The following is a 6,802-nucleotide window of genomic DNA, read 5'->3' as shown; positions in this document are numbered from 1 at the left end:
ACAAATACTGTAATACTAAATATGGCTTCTTAAGTCCTGAGAAAATTTTTATTTAAATTGTTTATATTTTCTTCAATGATTTTATTAATTAGCAATACTAGACACGCAAGAGAAATGTTTAAAAGATCATTTATGATCCTAGTCCTACAAAGGGATGTCCTCATCAGAGGACGTTAGATCTCGAAGTGTAACGGAGTTCTACAAATCATATTTCATTAAGAACATTATTTGTAGTTTTATCGATGCATTATTTATTTAAATTACTACAAAAATACAATTTATTGTTACAAAATTGTACGTGGGTATATATACTGAACAAAAGAAAGGTAGATTAGAAAAAATTCGGAATACAGATGGTCTATCATAATCATTTACTTCTGATGACAAATTTAATTCATTTAGTCTTCACAGCTAATGATAAAGCTGGAAGCAATTGTGTGTATCTTGCAGGTAGAGGAGAACTTTGCAGGTGGAACATTTTATGCATTCCTTATTAGCTGAACACCCTGGAAATCGACAGCGATTTTTGATAGCCAGTTGAGGAAATTCTGGTTGATTTAAAACAATTTTGGTTCTAAGGGCTTCAGGAGGGTGCTCAACTCTATATTTTGAATGCTTTGGTGCTGGATTTTCGAAGTCAGAATCATCATCAGATATCACTTCAGGTTTATGTGTGTGCCACACATATTCTTCATACTTTTCTCTGAACTGGAGACAGTCTAGAACGTCATTCTTCAATGTATCCAAGACAGCTTGCTCATGTCTGTATTCTAGCCATGAAACACAAATAGTGAAATCATAATTACTCTTACAGTTCACTTCTTAGTTCTGGCACTTATTCTATAATGGCTGATCAACCTATTGGGAAAGTCAACACCTACCATATTTGAACTGTAGGTGCTTACAATTGTGGAACGGTCCACTTGAATGTATTTTTTTTTCTTTCCTGCACCAGCAGAGACATTTATGAACTATAGTTACTCCTTCTCTATTGGATATGAAGAGAACAGGGCGATTGTCGAACCACTTCACTACACAAACTTGGCTGTCGCTTCTCAGTGACTGATCAGTGGATCCCAGATCACATATCCTTGTCCAATGATAATTTGGGAGATTTTGGAATTCTGGAGTTCTGTAATGTTCCAGTAGCTTGACACTCAGCTTCACTGTGCAATTTGTCTAAAAGTGACTCCGATGTGAAGTAACAGTCCATGTATATGGTCACTCCAGCAGAAAGAGTGGCTGTCAGTTTTATAACAGCTTTTCCACCTACATCCAAATATTCATACTGAGTGTCAATCACTATAGTATCACCTTTCCCTTGGTAAAAGAAGAAATCTAAGTGAAGGCCATCAGTTGCAGCCAGTACAGAATTCTGTAGTCCACAAGGGTTAGGTATCGATTTTATGACTTGTCTTGCTGGACTGTTATCCCAAAATGGAATCATTTTTTCATCAACAGAAACGTTAGTGGGCCTGGTGTTCAATCTGCAACCATTCGATACACTTTCAAGAATAGCTTGTATTTTTCTAAATTCATTATTTTGTTTTACTTCGAGGGACACTTCATCATCATCAACAAGTTTCAGATGTTTCCTAATTGTAAAATATCTGTCATGCCAAATTTTTTAGCAATGTGTTACACTCTAGTCTTTTTGGCCCAATATATCCTAATCCTAGGATAGCACTAATATGACATCATCACTGTTCCAGAGATAAACCTTTTCATTTCATCTACAATACATTTTAGCTCTCTCCCAGTTTTTTTTAAGATACCTTCTGTTTGTGTATTCGGTAAGGGCGTTAAAAATATTTCCTGGCAGATTTTACCCACATAGTCATGAGGTGGTAAGTTCTAACTGACTGCCACTTGATCTTCATGTTCAGGTGGAGGTTGTAAGGGGGAAAATTCCAAAGATTCTTCCAAAATGTTCTGTCTGTGGTAGATTGACTAGAGCAGATTCTTTCAGATCTGCTATTGTTCCTGTCTTCAGCTTCGCTTTCATCTTCATTAGCTATATCTATTTCCTGTTCATTACTATCATGGTAATCTGGATCTGGACAGATATCATCATGATCACTATCATCACCATCGCCATTATCAGAGATTTCCAATTCACTAACACCCCCAGCAAATAATTCAGTTACAAAATCTTCAAATACCTTTCAGTCTGAAAATAAATTCGAAATTAGACCTAAAAATTGAAAAATTGTTCACTTGTAGATTATAGTTTCCTGAAACATAATTAATATTAATCTAACATTCACCACAGACTACAAAATGAACAATTAAAATATTATTTTTCTAAAAAAAAAACAAATTAATTTTGTTGACAAATCGTTTTATACATAACACTAAGTCCTGACGTCCTCTAGAGGGTACACTCGAATTTCAGTACATTTTTCAAAGACAATTGTTAAGTTATTAAAATTAAAATTTGAAACAATTATTCTCTGACTATGCTCTTGCATTATCCCATATAATTTATATTGATTAAAAGAAAATAAAGTAATATTAAAACACACTCATCCAAAAAATTTTGCAGCTCCCCAGTTCCCAGAACTCCTGAAAATAGACGTTGACTGTGGATATTGTATCACAGACGCAGTCCCTTTGAATGTTCAGAAATGTCACTAAACCCGCCCGAAGACGTAAACAACCATGTATGAGCAGCGTCCATTAGTCGGAAGGGGTCCGACAGCTGGTAAGTTCCAGTCATTCCACCAGGAAGGAGGCACATGGCTCGTGTTGTCTGTAGTTCAGTCATGTCAAGACAGTCAATACCGCGGTTCGACAGCGTCCGCATTGTTACTCTGTGCCAGGAAGGCCTCTCAGCAATGGAAGTGTCAGGAGTCTCTGAGTGAACCAAAGCGATGTTGTTCGGACATGGATATACAGAGAGAGACAGTAACTGTCGATAACATGCCTCACTCAGGCCGCCCAAGGGCTACTACTGCAGTGGAAGACCGGTACCTATGACTCGGAGAAACCCTGACTGCAACGCAACCATGTTGAATAATGCTTTTGGTGCAACCACAGGATGTCGTGTTATGAGTCAAATTGTGCACAATAGGCTGCATGATGCGCAACTTTACTCCCGACGTCGATCTTTGCAACCACGACACCATGCAGCGCGGTACAAATGGGCCTAAAAACATACCAAATAGACCGCTCAGGATTGGCATCACGTTCTCTTCACCGATGAGTGTCGCATATGCCTTCAACCAGAGAATCGTCCGAGAAATGTTTAGAGGCAACCCTGTCAGGCTGAACGCCTTAGACACACTGTCCAGCGAGTGCAGCAAGGTGGAGGTTCCATGATCATTTGGGGCGGCATTATGTGGGGACGACGTACGCTGCTGGTGGTCATGGATGGCGCCGTAACGGCTTGTACGATACGTGAATGCCATCCGCCGACCGATAGTGCAACCATGTCGGCAGCATATTAGCGAGGCATTCGTCTTTATGGATGTAAATTCGCACCCCCATCGTGCACATCTTGTGAATGACTTCCTTCAGGATAACGACATCGCTCGACGAGAGTGGCCAGCATGTTCTCCAGACAAGAACCCTATCGTCATACCTGGGATAGATTGAAAAGGGCTGTTTATGGACTACGTGACTCACCAACCACTCTGAGGGATCTACGCCGAATCGCCATTGAAGAGTGGGACAATCTGGACCAACAGTGCCTTGATGAACTTCTGGATAGTATGCCACTACAAGTACGTGTTTAAATCAATGCAAGAGGACGTGTTACTGGGTATTAGAGATACTGGTATGTACGGTAATAGGTAACACCACCTTTGAGGGTCTTGCTGTATGGTGGTACAACATGCAATGTGTGGTTTTCATGAGCGATAAAAAGGAGCGGAAATGATGTTTATGTTGATCTGTATTCCAATTTTCTGTACAGTTTCCGGAACTCTTGGAACCGAGGTAATGCAAAACTTTTGTTGATGTATGTACATACAAAGAGCCTCTCCTCTGAAAACACGATTTCTTCTGTCAGCTATTTTCTGTTGTGTCTGCTAATAATGTGATTCAACACAACGATAACGAACTGTTGTTGTGTGAGGTGCTGCCATCTCTGAACTTCCTTCAAAAACACTTTTCAGTGTTGCCAACATGGTATGAGCTCGGGAAAAAATTTCAAATTATAATATATATTATGTCTCCCGTAAGGGACATCTGCACTGAGGAGGATGGACGGTGATCGCCAGATAGTATATTAACAGACGGAAAGTATGGGTGCACGTCGCTGACAGTGTAAACTTTTAATAAAATCATAGAATTTAGGAAGTAATTCGTCTAAAGAATGTGGTAAAAAGTCGTCATTTGCAACTCTCTCATGCCGCTGCTGTATATTTCTCCAGTATTTGTAATGCATTCTGTCTTGATGCCATGTCAGAAGTTCTGCGATATATCCACTAGGTTATAGGCTATGGTTGATTCAGAATGAACACGTACAGTAGATGGTGCGCTAACTGAAGTTTTAAGAAATGTACACTAGCTTTTCAGATCTCTAGTGTTACACTTTCCGGTAGAAATCCTGTCAGTGATATGGACTCAAGTCTTTCCATTCAACCACATACATGCATTGGATCCTGTGGACAAGACCTTTAATGATTACAGCCACAAATGTATCATATTCGTGGGACTCTCATACAGGGTGTTTCAAAAATGACCGGTATATTTGAAACGGCAATAAAAACTAAACGAGCAGCGATAGAAATACACCGTTTGTTGCAATATGCTTGGGACAACAGTACATTTTCACGCGGACAAACTTTCGAAATTACAGTAGTTACAATTTTCAACAACAGATGGCGCTGCAAGTGATGTGAAAGATATAGAAGACAACGCAGTCTGTGGGTGCGCCATTCTGTACGTCGTCTTTCTGCTGTAAGCGTGTGCTGTTCACAACGTGCAAGTGTGCTGTAGACAACATGGTTTATTCCTTAGAACAGAGGATTTTTCTGGTGTTGGAAAAATGGCTCTGAGCACTATGGGACTTAACATCTATGGTCATCAGTCCCCTAGAACTTAGAACTACTTAAACCTTACTAACCTAAGGACATCACACAACACCCAGCCATCACGAGGCAGAGAAAATCCCTGACGCCGCCGGGAATCGAACCCGGGAACCCGGGCGTGGGAAGCGAGAATGCTACCGCACGACCACGAGATGCGGGCTGGTGTTGGAATTCCACCGCCTAGAACACAGTGTTGTTGCAACAAGACGAAGTTTTCAACGGAGGTTTAATGTAACCAAAGGACCGAAAAGCGATACAATAAAGGATCTGCTTGAAACATTTCAACGGACTGGGAACGTGACGGATGAACATCCTGGAAAGGTAGGGCGACCACGTACGGCAACCACAGAGGGCAACGCGCAGATAGTGCAGCAGGTGATCCAACAGCGGCCTCGGGTTTCCGTTCGCCGTGTTGCAGCTGCGGTCCAAATGACGCCAACGTCCACGTATCGTCTCATGCGCCAGAGTTTACACCTCTATCCATACAAAATTCAAACGCGGCAACCCCTCAGCGCCGCTACCATTGCTGCACGAGAGACATTCGCTAACGATATAGTGCACAGGATTGATGACGGCGATATGCATGTGGGCAGCATTTGGTTTACTGACGAAGCTTATTTTTACCTGGACGGCTTCGTCAATAAACAGAACTGGCGCATATGGGGAACCGAAAAGCCCCATGTTGCAGTCCCATCGTCCCTGCATCCTCAAGAAGTACTGGTCTGTGCCGCCATTTCTTCCAAAGGAATCATTGGCCAATTTTTCAGATCCGAAACGATTACTGCATCACGCTATCTGGACATTCTTCGTGAATTTGTGGCGGTACAAACTGCCTTAGACGACACTGCGAACACCTCGTGGTTTATGCAAGATGGTGCCCGGCCACATCGCACGGCCGACGTCTTTAATTTCCTGAATGAATATTTCGATGATCGTGTGATTGCTTTGGACTATCCGAAACATACAGGAGGCGGCGTGGATTGGCCTCCCTATTCGCCAGACGTGAACCCCTGTGACTTCTTTCTGTGGGGACACTTGAAAGACCAGGTGTACCGCCAGAATCCAGAAACAATTGAACAGCTGAAGCAGTACATCTCATCTGCATGTGAAGCCATTCCACCAGACACGTTGTCAAAGGTTTCGGGTAATTTCATTCAGAGACTACGCCATATTATTGCTACGCATGGTGGATATGTGCAAAATATCGTACTATAGAGTTTCCCAGACCGCAGCGCCATCTGTTGTTGAAAATTGTAACTACTGTAATTTCGAAAGTTTGTCTGCCTGAAAATGTACTGTTGTCCCAAGCATATTGCAACAAACGGTGTATTTCTATCGCTGCTCGATTAGTTTTTATTGTCGTTTCAAATATACCGGTCATTTTTGAAACACCCTGTATCTCGAAATGAATCACCTTTTTCGAATCTGCCTGTAACAGTAAAACTTCAACGTGGTTTTAGATAGTCCTTATGCATCTTGTAACTGCTCCTCAGACCCTGCCCTGAAATCCCTACAGCTCTGCGCATGTGATCGTTCCAATTTAAGTATGAACTGAGCAGAAGTCAGAGAGAGATATATCTACCAATTCCGCAACCTGTGTAGAAACAGGCTAAGCTGAGTTAATATGACAGAACCATGGTTTGACCATTCGGTAAAAATTGTATCATGTTTATGTAGCTCTGACATCCATGTACGACGTGTAAGGTCAGCGCCAAAGGTGGTAGTAAAGACAGTATGAACAGTTATGGTGGTGTTTTTTAACGGGA

This window comes from Schistocerca nitens, chromosome 3 (genome assembly GCF_023898315.1).
Source record: "Schistocerca nitens isolate TAMUIC-IGC-003100 chromosome 3, iqSchNite1.1, whole genome shotgun sequence".
In the NCBI taxonomy this organism is placed as follows: Eukaryota; Metazoa; Arthropoda; class Insecta; order Orthoptera; family Acrididae; genus Schistocerca; species Schistocerca nitens.
The sequence above is the reverse complement of the archived record's forward strand: the minus strand, read 5'-3'. Positions refer to the sequence as shown.